The sequence below is a fragment of the Tachypleus tridentatus genome, chromosome 11 (genome assembly GCF_004210375.1).
Source record: "Tachypleus tridentatus isolate NWPU-2018 chromosome 11, ASM421037v1, whole genome shotgun sequence".
Lineage (NCBI taxonomy): Eukaryota > Metazoa > Arthropoda > Merostomata > Xiphosura > Limulidae > Tachypleus > Tachypleus tridentatus.
In genome coordinates this window covers 65970880-65989500 of record NC_134835.1, presented here as the reverse complement: position 1 = coordinate 65989500, position 18621 = coordinate 65970880, and the positions used below count along the sequence as shown (strand labels likewise).

At 31.4% G+C, this 18621-nt stretch overlaps 1 protein-coding gene across 2 annotated transcripts in view; it reads right to left on the bottom strand.

Annotated features, from left to right (window-relative positions):
* Tnpo-SR (transportin 3) overlaps positions 1-9891 on the bottom strand; it is a 101186-nt gene extending 91295 nt beyond the window's left edge. Inside the window, exon 1 of one of the 2 annotated variants that reach the window (XM_076467659.1) lies at positions 9761-9891. The gene's annotated coding sequence lies outside the window, so the exon portion shown is untranslated. The remainder of the gene's footprint in view (positions 1-9760) is intronic. The other variant, XM_076467660.1, reaches the window with a different exon arrangement.
* Positions 9892-18621: the final 8730 nt, after the last annotated feature.

Here is an 18621-nt window from a genome sequence, read left to right as displayed (position 1 = left end):
CTGAGAAATGTGGCAAACTAATGCTGTCACCAAACTGGAAGGCAAAGCAGCACCTTTGGACTTGATAGATGAATTTGCCATAATCACATCAACATTGCCTACATCAGAACTTTGCAAATAATTGCACAAATAATAGTAATTTATGACAAAGAGTAGCAATGTTCAAGGTAAGAAGGGCTTGTAGCTATCTAGTAAAGATCTATTGAGATTTGGCCTGAAAAACAAATGCAACAATGAACAAAGATGAGGACTAACACAGCTGATCCATTAGATGCACAAGAAGTACCATAATTAACTATAGATTTCCTGCTGATGCAGCCAGTTACAACTTAGTAAATTTTTCTTCAACTTAAAACTTGTAAATTGTAATCACTGTATCTCATCCTATGCAAGTTTAACTAATTAGACATTCTTCGCTTTATTCATGCCACTGAGGCACCTTTGTTGAGTAAAACATTTTGTTTCAACAGCAACTTTACTAGTTCAAAGGCACCTTTCAAAAGTAACATTCTAATGAATTCTACATTTATCCTTTATACGAACTTTAAATAAATATCATTATGCCAGAAATTTTACTTTCAAACAATTTACCAGTCTTTCTAAATGTTTTTTTTCCACAAAAGCATGTTTTAGTAGTTTCTTTCTACCTTTATGAAAATTAATCGTATTTTAACCTATCATTGGTAAATATACAATATACCCCTTCAATCATATTTATTTCTTTCATCATACATTTCTCTTCAGAAAGTCAACCCTATAATCAACTTCTACCACATTGTTCTCAGATCCCATAACACACAAATGGTTCCAAAAAACTTAAAAATACAATCATAATGACAACACCTACATACTTTACATAGAAAATAAGAGCTTTCAATCATTTCTTTGCACTGAATGTTGTGACAGTAAAAACACAGATACTTAACATGATGCAATGTCTCTTCACTTTTGTGTAAGTATTAATTTAAAAAAAAAAAAAAAAAATCTTCTATTTTGGGCCAAGGGACATTTATTAGCTTCTGTACCTTAAATATAATTGCAATTAACATGTTTTGACAAAGCATCCTCTAATATACTATTAAATTTCATATTGTTATATTCTTTAACTTTTTAATGCTTACATATGGCTACTTCTCCAACTACAAACACTCTCATTTGAAAAGCAAGGTTTGAAAGGATATTGTTCTCTCTTTCTTTTTTCTTTCCTGCTAGCTTCACCAAACCAGTTCCTTTAATGTAGTGAATATGCAGTCTCACTCACATCAATTCATGAAAGTTTACTCACATAAAATGAAAACACTGACAGTACCCAAGTACTCTTACACAATATTATTAATTTCTAAACCTATCTTTTATAATAATAAGTAAGCCTAAAATGGCAACTCCACTAGAAGGGTCTTTGAAATAAGATAAAATGTTTCCAAACTTTCAAGAAATGTTTTAGATTTGCATAATAAAAAAAAAAGAATGAATAAGTCTGTTTAAATCACCATAAGCCTCCTTCTACTGGAAGAATGATTAATTTACTCGTACACATTATTTTCAGCATTGCTGGAAGTCTGTTTACAGTTTTTTTTCTTCTTCAGAAACTCAATACTAATAACCTTAGGAACTCCTATGATTCTTAATATTGCATTTTAGAAATCCCTTGGTTAATTTTTTAAGTTATGTTACTCTATAAAAAAAATAAAATAAAACTCTTTAAAAGTAGCAAAACAAACTAAATTGAGCCATGGCACAAGTATCAGAAACTTTGAATTTATAAAAGAAAATCTGTTATTAAGTGGTTGATCAAGCATGTAATAACTTCTACCAAAATTTTCTAAAAATCTTCAGCAGTAAATAAATATTAACAAATTTCAATTTAAAAAAAACCTCATGCACAAATTAGACCTTGTGTTACATTCCAGGATATTACTTAGCATCAAATTATTTGCAACAAATTGCAAAAACTTTAATGTTCAGATATTTATAGATGGTAGTTAAATTGAGCATTTGACATTAGCAGACTAAACATAGGTGTTTCGTTATACAAAAAAAAAAAAAATAATTTTATCTACAATTTATTAAACAGTTATACAACACTTCAATGAGTACTACAAAACAAATGATTCACTAGAGTGGGTTTGTGAAGATGTGTATTTGTCAATATATATATGTGTGTACAAAACTATAACTTTTAAAAGAAAACAAAACACATTAAAATTTAAAAAAATAAATATGCTGCATTTCCAAAAAGATCCTAGGGTACAAGCTACAATGTGGGATTATAAAGTATATCCTATATTTTGGAGGTGACTGAAGAAGCAGGACCCACATTGTGGTGGAGATACACTGTATCAGCCTTAACCTCCAATTCGCTTGTCTCACATAAGACACAAGTCCACAATGTCCCACATCTATATCACCCTTCACTATCTGCACACAGTTGTGAGAATGTGACTGCTCTCCCAAGTTAAAATAAGAATAATATAAAAAGATTAAAATAAAAATAAAAAATGAGAAAATAAGGTACTACTGTTTGGGGGTAAGTATGATGAAACTTATTTCTTGATGTTAGCATTCCTGCTCCCAGTATGGTAGAGGCACTAATTAACACGACACTGAACCATATCAGTATACTAAGTTTACTGTGACTGTTGTGCTTTTATATGATGCTCAAGGTGTACATTTGCATAAAGTAGTACCAAGTTCTTAAATGACCTTACTTTTATCTAAAAATAATTAGTGCTTTTTAGTCAAATTTCTCTAATTTTTATTTTTTTTATCCTATTGATCCACATCCCCAAAAGCAATCAAACCCCACAAACAAATGCTTACATTTGGGATTTATTGTTTCTAACACAATCCTTCATGATTTTATTTACTTGTTAAACTTCACTTAAATGCATTTATTTAATTTCACAAAAACATTTTATATATATATATATATGGCAGTAGAGGCAAGTTCATTTAAAACTGAAGTACAACTAGTCTCCAACAGATTTGAGCCTATAGGTACTTAAAATGAGGAAGATTATTAAAAGGTGCACACAGAGGAAACTTTGTCATCAAGTACACTGAAGTTGTTTACAGTGAAGAGCACAGAAACAATGAAGCTAGAAGTTGCCTCCAAATGCTAAACTGAAGGAAATTATACAACTTGACAGTTTACTTGCTAGTATCAAAGGTGATTTTTTTTCTCATTGGAGCAAATTATGTTCAAAGTTGTAAATCACAAAAGTTTATTAAAAAGTGTAAAGAATTCATTCTGACGTGCAACCTTCCAGAAAGGCTCTCTAAAGTAAGATGATACAGAAAAAAATTACTTAGCATGATCCAAGGTATAAATGATAGATTATCAGCAATAAACATAAAGTAACAGATTGTTTGTTTATCCATGTGAGTAGTTTCTTATGTAAGAATGAATTACAAAGATGGGCTTCACAGGCAGCTATACAATCTAGATAGTTATAAAGAAACTCATTAAAGGCAGAAAAGACAAATTAGCAGAATAAGTAGATTAACAAGAAAACTGGAAAAGATTTAAAGCATAAAAAGTTAAAAAAATAGTTTTAAAATTAAGTTTGTCAGATTTAAATACAGACTTCCTTATTAATATTCTAATGTTAATAATCACAGGGAAAAAAACTGATGAATTCAGGGCTCTAGATGAAATAGAGAACTAAGGTATGATGGGAATTAAAACTTAATTGGATGTAGAGAATACTAATAATGGGAATTATTCCAAAATTCCAGATTATATATTATTTAACAGTTCTCTTTTAAAAAGGGGTTGGATAGTTCTTTATACAAGAATTCTACCGTAGTTTATTAAAATTGAAGGCATGAAATGGTGGTTAAGAAAGAAATTTTATGGATTATGTATGACCATCTAGTCAGATAAATAGATCAATTAGAAATTGCATTATTAGATGATGGCTACTAGTGATAAGAAAACTGATGCAATAATTATAGCCTCGACTGATTATACAGAGAGTCATAGTAATTTGTAATAGTAATTCAGGATAGTTTTCTGTATCAAAGTTAGTCAACCAAAGATGAAGGCATTTTACATTTAATGTTAACTACTCATGAGGATATAGCAACTGACCTCAAAGCTATTTTGTGGTTGTTAGTTTTCATATTATAACTTCCAAATTAGTAAGCCTATCTTCGTAAAATTTTGCAGATTATCAATATACATTACACAGCTTTTGTAAGGGAAGAATTTTTATATCAAGTTTTAATACATTTTAAAAAATGTTTTCTTTGTGCATTTTTTCTTTTCCAATATTCACTATCCAACATGTAAAGTAATTTTGATTTTAAGATTAAAACCTTTTATGCAACAGAAAATTTTTCAAATTTCACATGCAAAATCTCTATAATATCCACATAATTATCAAACATTTTATAAATCTTTATATTTTACCTTTTATTTTCACTATTGTATCTATAGGTTTGATCAATTTGACTGATCTCATAACTACCATAAATTAGAAAATGTAAATTATGATTTTTTCATTCCAGAAATAGCTTAAACCTCATTACATTATACATCTATATATATTTATTTTTATTATACTAACATTTTAGTTGTGCCTAACTAGCATTACAGAAATTGTTATGACAAGACACACAACACTCATGGTACTGTATACAAAAGTATAAAACTGGTCTTTACAAAGTAGTTTGTTTTGGCTGTGTTTTTAGTGGACTATTACTTTGTAAAACATAAGTCATATTTCAGTTATAATACATTTTATATGGATACACAGTATTACTATCTACAAACAAGTTTTTTAACTTGTTTTTCTTAAAACAAAGAACAGTAAATAAAGAAGTTGAACAAATAATTACCTCTTCTAGTTACATGTTTGCAGTAGAGGGCTAAGCCTTATCAAATTTAAGGCAAGAACAATGCAAAACAAAAAAATTTTTTATGTTTCATGTATACATTTTGAAATAACCAAAAATCAGATTACAATGTCAATACCACAGAACTTCACTATAATTTATCAAGCTTTGTTATTAAGCTGTATTTGTGTAAAAAAATATGAAATTTTAAGCTCACTAATATTTTACCATATCACTTGGAATCTAGCATGAATTAGCTACACAAATACTTTGCAAAGGCTGAGAAAAACATGAAGAGGATATTCTGAGATTGATTGGTTATACATATATCACTGGACAGAGTAAAAGTATGTAAGTAGGTATTTTCAAACACTGAAGAGGTGGGCAGGGTCACCTTGACTGATTCAATAAATATATTAAAATCTCAGAAAACAGAAAAAGACAGGTGGTTCTCGCTTTACATTCTAACTTTTCAATATTGATATTTTGAGTAAATTATTCATAACAAACTATAGATCTTGTGCTTGGACATCATAAACATTTAACTTTAACCAATACTGCACTCAACATACCATGTGACACACAAAAATTGATGTTCAGAATTTTTTCTTTAGAATTAAGAAATTAATGTGTAAGAATAAGATTTCAGTTATAATCTACAATTTGATACCAAACTTACCAACTTGTACTTATAAAATAGTAATTGAATAAAATTTTGAAAGCGAGTCAAGAAACACAATGGCACGGTGTCTGACCTATGTCCAGTGTTGAAAGTTAATATAGGCATGGCTTGATTACATGAAGAGAATGATTGTGTCCTGTGTATAACACCAATTCATAATAACTACATATAAAATGAAAGACCCCCACACTCTCTATGTGAATCCTCTTTCAATCTCACGAGTGAATGAGTTTTGAAGAATGTCAGTCATTTAATGATTCTCATGATGAAATATGTTTCATCCAAGTGCAGTACTGTTTTATTTTATAACCACTTAAAATGTGTGAAATATGTGATTTACTGAAAAACTCAATTTTTTCTGTATCATTTTAAAATAATGCACTGGTATATATATAAAAGACATGTTTATAATTCAGGCAAATTCTGGCTTTACATCAAGTGATGATCAAACAAATATCCATATTTTTGCAAACCGGAAAAATTTCTAATCTATTATTCACTTGTACACAATAAAACAATTAACATCTATAATTTCAATTTAACCAACAGGCCAAGAAATGAAAGATGTCACACTGTAGCTTTCAATGAAAAACTTGTACATTGAAAGATGAAAATGAAATTATATAGCCCATGTTTCCATTATTGTTACTACTATGTTATGATGTAACAAGGTGAAGTTGGCAGTTTTAGCAGGTTCTCAGAAGCAGGGATGGAGGAAACATTGCCTCTTAATATTTTTATTTGCTGACAGTAACCACATGAACTTGTTTTAAATTAATCTTCAAGAAAAGTATCAATACACTTTAGGTCATCATCCTGAACAAGTGGAATATTTTAATTTAATAGCAATAAAGTGACATTTAATCAAACAAGACAAAAAGTAATCTCCTTGTAATGATTAAATGTGTTGTTCATACAAGCATTTAAGTTTTTCATATTTAAACCTTGATGCCTCTTTTCAAAATGCTATCATTTTTGCAAGCAGAAAAGTTATAAAACTACTTGATTTAGAAAATAATTAAATATGAAAAAGGCAGAATATACAAATATACAGGTACAGAGATGAGAAACAGCCACATTATACTAGGTTTTTATATTTTGACAGTTTGGATAAGTAGAATGAGTTAAATGTTTCAATGTCACTTCATTCACCTTTGCATATAAATATTTTATAGATTTAAAGTACTAAAACTTTTTTTTTAATTTTAGTAATATTCTACAAAAAGTTACCAAATGTGTTTTATGTGCATTTCCTTTCTCAAAAAATTGATGTGTGCTTTAGCCAGTTAACAGTTGTAAATATATATATATATATATATATAGTCATAAAGCTCAGCAACTAGATTCCCTATGAACATCAATTAGTATTCAGTAAAAATAAATTTACTGAAATTATAATTTCCCATTACTGCTATTTTTGATCAATTCAAGTATCCCACTAATGAAATACTGCCTTTATGATTATTTTTTATGAAATCAAGATTGTTCAGTTTGATCAGTGTCACAATTAATAAAAATAGCCAAATAATCAAAAATTACTGTTTATGATTATTACCACTTTCAGTTATCATCAAGTTCAGCAGTAGCTACCAATATGGATAAGGATCATGACACAAAATGGCAGCCTAAAAAGCCATTTAAAATTACCTTTAAAATGTCTGAATATTAACAATGACTATTTAACAGTGTTAGCTAAGCAAAACTAAAGATGACTGTACTTATAAAACCACCTAAACTGCTATATATACATGTTTATGGAGTGGCTAAAAATTTAAGCATTTTAATTAATTTTCATTTTTGTAAACAAGTGAACGACTTTTCCAGACAAATGTGTAGAAAAAATGAACAACCTTTTCTCTCTAAATCTTTCATAGGACTCTCCTATTCCCAATATTTCCTTTCTTGTACCAAAAAGATTACTAGTGTGTGTGTTATTTTAAGATCAGTACTGTTGTTGTCAATTTTATATTTGGTCAATGAGTTTAGACTAATTCTCCAATTATTTCTTCTCATTACACATCAACCAAAACCAGATGCATGATTTTAGATTTGAAAACAAAACTTTTTTTTTACTTAAACAAGCACTATTCCATTTTCATCATTTCTGTATGGCAATCAACACATACAAAAAATTGTTACATCCAGTAACTAAACTTTTAAAAATGATCAACATTACTACTAACAGAGATTTAACTAATGCCAAGGGATTTGGTTTTACTGTTTCCATTAGTGGAGTTTATTGCATCAAGAGAGTTACTGAACATTACCTCACAAAGCAAGAAAAGGTTTTGGGTTAGATTCCATGTACTTATTACAAACTTTTTTATTTCCACTCCCTTTATCTGCAATCATTCTTTACTACTATTCTACCTTCAGTTGCAAAAAATGCTAATTATGTCACTAAAATAAATTTCATAACTTCAAATGTGCTTCTATACCACCTTATCATGACTATTTGTATTTGAATGCCACTACATCTTAATTTTAAATATGCAATCCTAACAAAATGTTTGTAGTCAACTATCAGTCAGAAAGTATCAGAACTATATTTTATATTCACTGTTTTCAACATGTTACATCTTGTAATGAACTAGTATCCTTTTACTTATAAACATTTCCTATTTTTAAAACATTCACATCCAATGTGCAGAAAATCACTTATCAACCATTATTTGAAAAGGGAATTCCACAAATAATGTCAGCATGTAACTATCTATTCCTATCTTGTTTACAATACCAAAACACAGACTTGTAAAATAGTAGTCCCCAGAACATGGAAGCCTATTGACAGTACTATCCACAAGAAGTATATTGTATAAACACATGTCGAAGAGATAAAACCTGTTATTTTATTTAACAAAAACATTTTGAACAGTTTCTCTTAGTTAGGCTTGATATGAAAATGAATAATATTGTAAAATTCCCAGAAAATAACTCAATAAAAATGTAGACTTAATACAAAAGAGTATTTTAAACTAAAACCACATGATGCAACTTAACATAATAAAGTTAAAGCATATAACAGATATACAGAAATTATATACACATGCAACATGCACATAATAGTACATAACCAATTAACAGTACAGGCCATTAAAAAAAAGAAAAATGAAGCTTTTATATGCAACTCTTGTGAAATAAGGTACAACAGGGTAATCAGCCATTTCAAAGAAAAAAAATCTTTATTCAGAATAGCAAGAACTCTAGTATTTAAGATCAAAATACAATTTTCTTCTATGCTTTCACACTGCATTCCATTTGAAAAGCACAAGTTAAAACTGAGACAACAACATCTTCATTATCACTGTGAGTAGGAGAGTTGATGAGTGGTTTTTGTTACTATCACAGGCAAAATATAGATAGCTGCTAAACTGATATTCTAATCACCTTGATCTTGGTACCTCTGTATACTCTTACTCCTTTAAACTTAATAACAAAGAAATTTAAATTGCCCCTTTACATAAATATCAATATATAAACTATATTTATGGCAAAGTGACTATTACTACTACTAGTGGCACTAAACCCATAAATGAGGTTGTTACCACATTACTAATAATAGTAGAAAACACATATCACTTTGTTTAAAAAACTATACTTTGTAACTTTATTTTGGTTTTCAATTATGCAAGCATAATATATATAAAACTGCAAGTTTTCAGTACAGTAGTACAGCAATCTTATCCTAGGTTTTACATTAGCAAACTTACGTTTTATGATCCTAGCAACTGAGTAAACTGCAATCGTTTATTCATTTTTTTATTTTTTACATCTGTGTTTGTATATAAGCCTAAAACTCTTAGCAAGCCTAAGAATAATAATTATTTTAATTTTAGTATTAAAAGTACCAGCACACCATTAATATTAGTTTCCCTTCGCAGACTTAAACTCAGTTCTAAATCTCCAACTTTAAACGCAAAAAGAGATGGAGTGAACTAGCATTAGCAACACGCTTAATTAAAATTAAACGCTACAAAAAAAAAATGAAAATCGCTATAAGAGTCTCTGAAAACGTGAAGTACAAATTTGTATAACTAACTTCTATCAGCTAGGCTTAGTTGCCTATGTGTATAGCATAGCTAAACTAAAATCACATCAAACGTTCATTTAAAACTGAAATAACATTTAAAAAATGATAATCTTGTTGGGAAAGAAATATGTGTGCATATGTATATATATTTACATACTTTATTTTAACTCGAATTTAATGTTTATTACCAAACATTCGATAGGCCTTACCTTATTGCAGCCTCTACCTAATGTTCATTCATTATGTGATAACTAGATGGAGACAACACAAGACTAAGTCTTTATATAAATTTCAAATTTCTAAACGTCGTAAAATAATGGTTAAGAAGAGTATCGTAAAATTGTACGATAAATTTTATCTGTTAGGTATTAAAAATAAAATGTATTTAATAGCAAAAGTATAATAAACGTTATTTTAATTACTCATAAAATATAATACAACATAAATATTTTTAATTACTTTACAATATAAGGTAGTTTGCTGTTCGGGCCGGCATGGCCAGGTGGGTTAAGGCGTCCGACTCATAATCTGAGGGTCACGGGTTCGCACCAAACATACTCGCTCTTTCAGAGTCGTGGATGCGTTATAATGTGACGGTAAATCCTACTATTCGTTGGTAAAAGAGTAGCCCAAGAGGTGGCAGTGGGTGAAGATGACTAGCTGCCTTCCCTATAGTCTTACACTGCTAAATTAGGGACGGCTAGCGCAGATAGCCCTCGAGTAACTTTGCGTGAAATTCAAAACAACCAAACAAACTAAGTGTGATAGTTATTTTACTGATTGAGAATGGATGGGCGTGAAACGATGTTAACATGCTCAAGCTCTGAATTCGAAAGTTCGTATGTTTGTACATTTTCTTAGAGCAAAGCCACATTGGGCTATCTGTTGAATCCACCGAAGCAAATCAAACCCCTGATTTTAGCTTGTAAATCTGTAGACTTACCGCTGCATAAGCGGGGGACCTGAAAGTTAATGATTTTCGGCTTATTGCTGTGAAAACGAGCTCTGCTCTTTGAAGCAATGAAAACACTATAAGAGTAGAAACAAAATCCATTAATCGATCAGATGAAAGTAGCTCAAACGTTGACGGTTGGTGTTTTTGGCTACTTGCCCTTTCTTTAGCCTATAAGTTCAAAATCAGGAACAATATGCGCGGATACCCATTAGACAACACTGTGCGATAATTCTGAAATAAACAAACAAACAATACTAGATAAATTGTAATGACTCAGTCAAAATAACTACTGCTTATCAGTCAAACCAGATTCAATACCAAACTGAATAGTGTTTATACTTTTCTGAGTTCAGCCGCCATACTTATTCAAATTTGTCAAATAAACAAAGCCTTCATTAATTTGGTAGCTTTATTCAACTCACTGTTTTGAGTTCCAAATATTATGTGAAATAACCAAAAACTTTGTTTTAGGAATACCTTCTTTATACAATGACGAATCCATTACTCTAGTCCATCATGTAAAATAGAATATGATGCTTATAAAAAGGACAATGAACTTCAAGTTATCACTTTTTTAGGGAATGGGTAGTCATAGGCTTTTTCAGAAGACCTCACGAACTTATCACAACTGCCTCATCTGTGTAAGCAGTGCTTTCGTCAAGATCAATACGACCGTTAAAGTATATATCTCTGCTTTCTACCTTGATATAAATACTTTTAGCTGGCTATCTTGTGAAAACGTTATTTGTATTGTTTCGATTTAATAATATTATAGAATCATTTCAAGGAACAAATGTTAACTAAGAAGCATCGGCAGATAGGTCTTAGACACTAATTTATTTAAAAGTGATGGAGAGTGATTGAAAATGTTTCACCATTCTCTAACCTTCAGTACTTAAGGTTTAATAATGATTACAAACCCCTAACATTACGCATGAATTACAAAAAAATATCTCAAAAGTGTTCCGCTCCCATAATGCCTAAAATAAATAATACTTTTCTCAACTTTGTGTCCGCCCTTTTAAATTATTGTGGTTGTCAGGTGTACATGACTATTAATTTTAACTTTAATACAAAAGTATTATCTATATATAGCAAATGTTATATAAGTTTGTTTTAAAAGGATACTTATGGCAAGCTTGCTTACGTAATGTTTTCGAATCAATTGTCGTGTAGTTCAGTTATTGTGAATTGACATTATGTTACTCAAACCTTCCGAATTTTTCTCGTTTCTTTTATCGGGTATTCTTTCATCACCCAGAGTCAAGTCATAGCCTGTCCCGGCATGGCCAGGTGTGTTAAGGCGTTCGACTCGTCATCTGAAGATCGCGAGTTCGAATCCCGGTTGTATTTGTTTGTTTGTTTGTTTTGGAATTTCGCACAAAGCTACTCGAGGGCTATCTGTGCTAGCCGTCCCTAATTTAGCAGTGTAAGACTAGAGGGAAGGCAGCTAGTCATCACCACCCACCGCCAACTCTTGGGCTACTCTTTTACCAACGAATAGTGGGATTGACCGTCACATTATACGCCCCCACGGCTGGGAGGGCGAGCATGTTTTAGTGCGACGCGGGCGCGAACCCGTGACCCTCGGATTACGAGTCGCACGCCTCACGCGCTTGGCCATGCCAGGCCTAATCCCGGTTGTAACAAATATGCTTGCAATTTCAGCCGTGGGGGCGTTATAATGTTACGACCAATACCACTATACGTTGGTAAAAGAGTAGCCCAAGAGTTAACGGTGGGTGGTGATGACTAGCCGCCTTTCCTCTAGTTTAACACTGCTAAATTAGGGACGGCTAGCGCAGATAGCCCTGGAGTAGCTTTGCGCGAAATTGCAAAAACAAACAAGTCGTAGCCATAAAGAGTGTGTAGCGGCGATTTTTAAAGTGTAATAATTATAAATTGCATTGTATTAACGGACTACAGTAACAGGACCAGTCTGTGTGAACTTTGAGGATAATAAGAATTATTTATACATGCGAATTCGACTGTGATTATTGACTGTGAAAAACCTTTGTATATATGTTTGACTTGTTTTAATATACTATTTTGAAACAAGTAGATTGCGTGCTGTTTATTGTTGTAAAGTCTTGCCATCGAGTAACAGATACTTACTGTAAAGAATTAGACACATATCTATACCTGAAACCCCGACAATGCTATTTCTCTAACCTTGGGGCCCGGCATGGCCAAGCGTGTTAAGGCCGGGTTCGCATCCCGGTCGCGCCAAACATGCTCGCCCTTTCAGCCGTGGGGGCGTTATAATGTGACGGTCAATCCCACTATTCGTTGGTAAAAGAGTAGCCCAAGAGTTGGCGGTGGGTGGTGATGACTAGCTGCCTTCCCTCTAGTCTTACACTGCTAAATTAGGGACGGCTAGCACAGATAGCCCTCGAGTAGCTTTGTGTGAAATTCAAAAAAACAAAACAAACCTCTAACCTAGACATTATTAAGTTAAAGGGAGGGTGTTCCTCTAAGGCAAACATCAATTTTTTGAAAGAAAGATTTGGTAACTTTTCATAAAAAAAAAAGTAAAAAGAAAAATGTCGTAAATATTTATCTTGCCAGATGGCATTAATTATAAACCAATTTGCTACCTGGTTTTTCTACAAATCTCAGAGGATTTTACCGTACAATGTCTTAATTAATGAAATATTTGAGAGCATTTTTTTCTGTGTGTTCTTATTCATTTCAGATTAGAGATAAGTGCTATGACAACGTTTGAGATCCTACGCTTTTACCTAATAGTTTGTATCAACATTTGGAAATTAATATATTGGAGTTTAGGTGATATTTAAAACAAATATTAAATAAAATTGAAAATCTTGAAAAGTAAAACTCTCTTCAGAATATCGTTTTTCATACACTCATCTCCCAACTCTGTAAAATTCTTAAGTTTTGGATATAGAAAAAGATTAGCAATAAAAACGAAGACAGTTACAGTGATATAAACAAAAACGTAATAATCCAGCTTAATCAGTCTAACTTCAAACGTAATAATAACAATATAATAACAAACTAAGTTGCACCAAATTCTTGTTTTCATTCAAACTTGAGGGAAAGTTATAGTCTCAAGAAATCACCTGACCTAAAATTCGAGGACTATGCTATTGACAATATTGCACAATATGCATAATTTCAACTATGCAATGAACATCCTAGGAAAACCAAATTATTTTGTTATTTTCAGATAAAAAATGATTTTGTGACAAATGTTAATTGGTTATGCCTGATAATAACAGCTGATTTGCTCAGTAAATAAGGATAACAGTTTTTAACTTCATAATTTAATTGAACTTTCTAGTATGTGTGAAGTAGTGAGACTGGACATATTAAGAAAAGATTAATGCAATCTTTATTATTGAACAAATGAAAAGAAAATGCAATTTATGTAATCTGTAAAGAGAATCAGATTTGATTGTATATTTGTGCTAAAGATTTATGTAACTGCATGGTGAAGTAAAACGGACACAAAACCCCAATAGATAAAGTCTTACTTATTTTCTATTGATTTGTATTTATTATCACATATATTTTTCTCTCGGGACGGATTTCGGTTGAACTAAACTTGATCTCAAAGTAAATTTTTACTTTAAGAACTCCAGGTAGAACTGAACCAGGAAAATGTGCTCGAATTCCATATATAACCTCAGTTTCTTTCTTAAAGCATTGATCAGTTGTAACATACGAACTACAACATTTTGGCCAGTACAGACACTAATCTTTCCAACCCAGATTCCATATGTTACTGCATTATCCATTTGGTAAAGAACAAAGAAATAAGGAAATATCAGCGATTTTTTCGGCCACATGCTTATATTAAAAACCATATAAAAATTAGATAATTTAATAAATTATATATATAACAAAAGCAAGCAGAAAAGGTATATTTTTAATTCCTTATCTGTTTCGGGCGTTTCAAACAAATAACCTATAAGCTCGCGATAGGGTCAAGGATCAAGTTAATTTTCTTACAAAAACATACAAAAGACACATAGACAAAATAAATCATTTAACAATAAAGTACCATAATTACAAAATTAAAAAAAAATTACAAATTATTCACAATAAATTCATGTATTGTAATAATCCTTTAAATTTCAATTTTTAAGTGAAAATATACAATGAAACATAATCTTTTGACCTTAAATTAACAGGGAAAAAATCTCAACAATTTCAATAAAAATCATAAGAAGAACCCGTTAATGGAAACATTAAATATACCCTTTAACAATAAAAGAGACATACGATATCCTTTTAAGATTTAAAGACATTAAAGGACAACAACGGATTTTTCTTTCTATCTAAACTTTACTATTCTTTAAGTTAAACAAAACCCTAAGAGGAACACTAAGTTAGTCCTTATCATTCAAGTATTTATCAAGATTTCCTTTAAACTCCTTAAATTAATTAACTGCATCCACCACACTCAAAAGCAATCTGTTCCAGAGGCCAGCTACTTCGTTAAAAATAATATTATCTTAGTTAAAGATGACTTCTTCCCTCTCAAAATGTATACTTGTGTCCTCTAATCTTACCATCCCCACCATTAAATAAATAAAAAACGAAAATATACATCAACACTGTCAATTTCCTTAGAAATCTAAAACACCTCAATCAGATCCCCTCCAACTCTTCATAGTTCTTTTTGATTCAAAACATACATGTCCTTTTACCGGCTTCTATGCATCGTTGAGATGCTACTAAAGAATAAAGCAAAAGCCTAAATCTTATACAGAATCTAGATCAGAAAGTCGAGTTGAAGCAGTAAAGGCAGTCTAATATCAACTTGGCAAAATGTACGATGTTATTGCAGAGGATATTAATTTCACGATAACTAATGGTGTTAAATCGCAGAAAGGAGCAAAGTCCATCGCTGGTAAAATGCTGAGCTTCACATTTTTGTGCAGCCTTGTGATTTACTGTATGAAATAAATGTAATGATTAAAACTGCAATTAGCAAACTTTAATCTTTCTCAAGCAACTTCACAAATAGACGCAACAAAAATCTATTTCCAGAATTATTGGACAGACAAGGACTTTCAGGGGCACTGACAAGTGCAAGAAAATTGGTAGAGGAATTTAACATTAATGCCTATTTTCCATTTCAATTCCATGTAAAATTTCTTCAGAAAAAAAACAAAAAATAGTTCGACTAGGAGGCAGAAGACGGGTCTATCAGTGATTCAAAACAGAAATTCAAAGCCAACTTTTAAAATCAGGTATTGGACTCTGTTGTACAGTAAGTTAAACAACGCTTTACACAGCTTCAGGAACAAAATAGTGTGTTTAAAAGTTTGTGCAGCATCCATAAAATGGCCGAAATGGGAACAAACACAATAATTTACCCATATAACGTTCTTGGAATGGCTCTCACATACAACAATTGAAGAAACATTCATGCATTTGAATTATGCGACGAGATAAAAATATTGTTCAGAAGATATGATTTGGGTTTCGAAACCTAAAGACGTTTAGGAATAGATTTGTAAAAACAATATGTCGTCAGTGTTATCAAATGCATTTATTCTGTCCACACTTCCAATTACAGTTAAAAGTATGAGAGTACAGCATCATCAAAAATTATCTGTTGTTCACAATTACATAGAATTGATTAAAGGGATTGAAACAATATTAATTGAAAATGAACTTGCCCAAAACTTGGTTGTGAAGGAAGCTCTGCATACAATTGCAGAAAAAAGGGCCAGGCGAATCATGTTTTCACATTCTGAAAAATAATATATGTATTTTTTTTTTATTTACAATAATCTATCATCAAAAGTATGGGTGCATTTATTATATTATTAACATGGACTTCTACGGTCAAACTAAGAGTTTTAGGATTAGGTTTGTGTGGGTGTGTAAATAAAGAATAGGAATGAAGATTTTTTTTCAATATTTTGCTGGCTGAGGGACACACATATTTATTTTGCCTGAGACAGTAGAATGTATAAAGTCAACACAAGTTTGCTCGTCAGAAACTAGCAAAACCTGTAATATGTCAGTTTGTTTTGTTTTGAATTTCGTGGCAAAACTACCTGAGAGCTGTCTGCACTAGTCGTCTATAATTTAGAAGTGAAAGACTAGAAAGAAGGCGGCTAGTCATCACCACCAACTCTGGGGCTACTCTTTTACCAAAGAAAAGTGAAATTGATCGTTACATTATAACGCCCCCATGGCTGAAAGGGCGAGAATGTTTGGTAGGACGGAGATTCAAGCCCGCGATCCTCAGATTGCAAGTCGAGCTCTCTAAGCACTTGGTCGTGTCGGGCTTTTTAGTATTATAAATCTGAAGATTAACTGTTGTCTCACCAAGGTGTGTTAGGAAAGGTACTATGATAATAAAGCGAGGAAAGGAATGTATCTGAGTGGAGATGGTTGAAGAGTGGTTTTAGTATCTACTAGCAGCGTAGAAATATCTTGCTTGGCTATATAACTTGTATTCCAACGAGTTTGTCCTTACATATGAAATAAACTAGTTGAAGGGTGCACAAAAGATTCTCCTACTTATCAAACAGTTGCATCTGCATGTGATAGACGAGTCTCTAGTCAACTGTCTTGATTATGACAAATCAAATTAAGAGGTATTTAAGTCAGATAATGATGATAACTTTATCTTATCCCATTGCAAATGAGGATGAGAAAGTAATCTGGTGAATAAATGAAAAGTGGTTCTCAGCACTCATGGTCGATAGAACCATAAAAGTCAACCTTCAATAGAATACGGTTGGGACTGAGCTCAAAACTCAGCTTCAACCATCATTAAGTCGAGGATCTGATGTTTGAAAAGACGGGGGGGGTGATCCTTGCTTTTCCAACTATCAACTGATGTTCCTTAAGAAACGCGTACACTATGCTGTGTGATTTCCATTTAGTTTTCATCAGCTGAGACAGCTATTATTTTGAGCGATTGTTAAGTGAAAAGAAGTAGCATTCCTCGATTTCTGAGAAATTGGTGGGGACTGGAAGCTTTAGATGGAGGAAGTGTAACAGATGAAAGAGACCTCTTTACTTTAATCCTTCTACCTATAAGCACAATAAATATGAATTAAAAACCCTAAACTTTTTACTTCTGTTTGTAGATGAAATACTTTAATTAGGATATTTTATGTGAAAAGAAGTAGCATTCCTCGATTTCTGAGCTATCGAACAGTAATGGATAGCTGAATGTATATATTAAATTTTATCATTACTACTTGAATATAGTACTTACAGTGATAGAGTCCAATAAATGTAATGTAATGAAACAAATGTTTACATTGTTGAAGAAGTTCAAGGTGATGAAGGTGGTGAAAAACACGATCAAAATGACATTGAAACCCTTGCTTTCCAAGCTATCAAATGATTTTCTCTAAAGGTAGATAATACAATGTTTCACTTTATTCAGTAGGTTTGCAAATACCTTGTGGAGAATACTGCTAGATTTACATTGGCTTAAGGTTGAAAGACTTTCCCCTTATACAGTAATGGAGTTGTTTTGTTTTGTTTTCTTTGGATGCATATTGATATACAGTGACAATGTGAATAACTAAACCTGACACTCAGAACTTTTACCTGAAAAGTCTTGTTTCAGATGAACTTACCCCAGTTTCATGGCTTGTCTGTGATGACACCTAATACAGATTATTTGCCAATCATAGCTTCTGAAATAATTCAAGATGCTTATATTGCGAGTAGAATAGACAGCTTGAGGTTATCTGCTTTAAAAGTTTAGTTGTACGTGACACTAATTTAGTTAAATATATTGCAATATATTTAAATTTTTTGTGACGTCATATAGAACATTCTCGGTATCCTAAAATTGCGTCAACAAATATCTTGTTCTCAACGTTTTGTGCTCTCCAGTTAATTTCTAAATCAAAACATTAAAAATATGGCTTATAACAGCTTACTGAGTTTTTTACTTACAATAACGTTTGTTACAAAGTGTACTTTCATTGATTTATAATGTGAATTACAAATAGCATATCACACGTAAAGATGTTATTTTTATTCGATGGCCATAAACTCAAATGCATTGTCCAAAAACGTATAATGTTTTAAAATAATAATTTATTTTCACTCTATGTAGAAGTGTATCTATCACGATAGAAAGTATAGCATGTATGCCTTTAT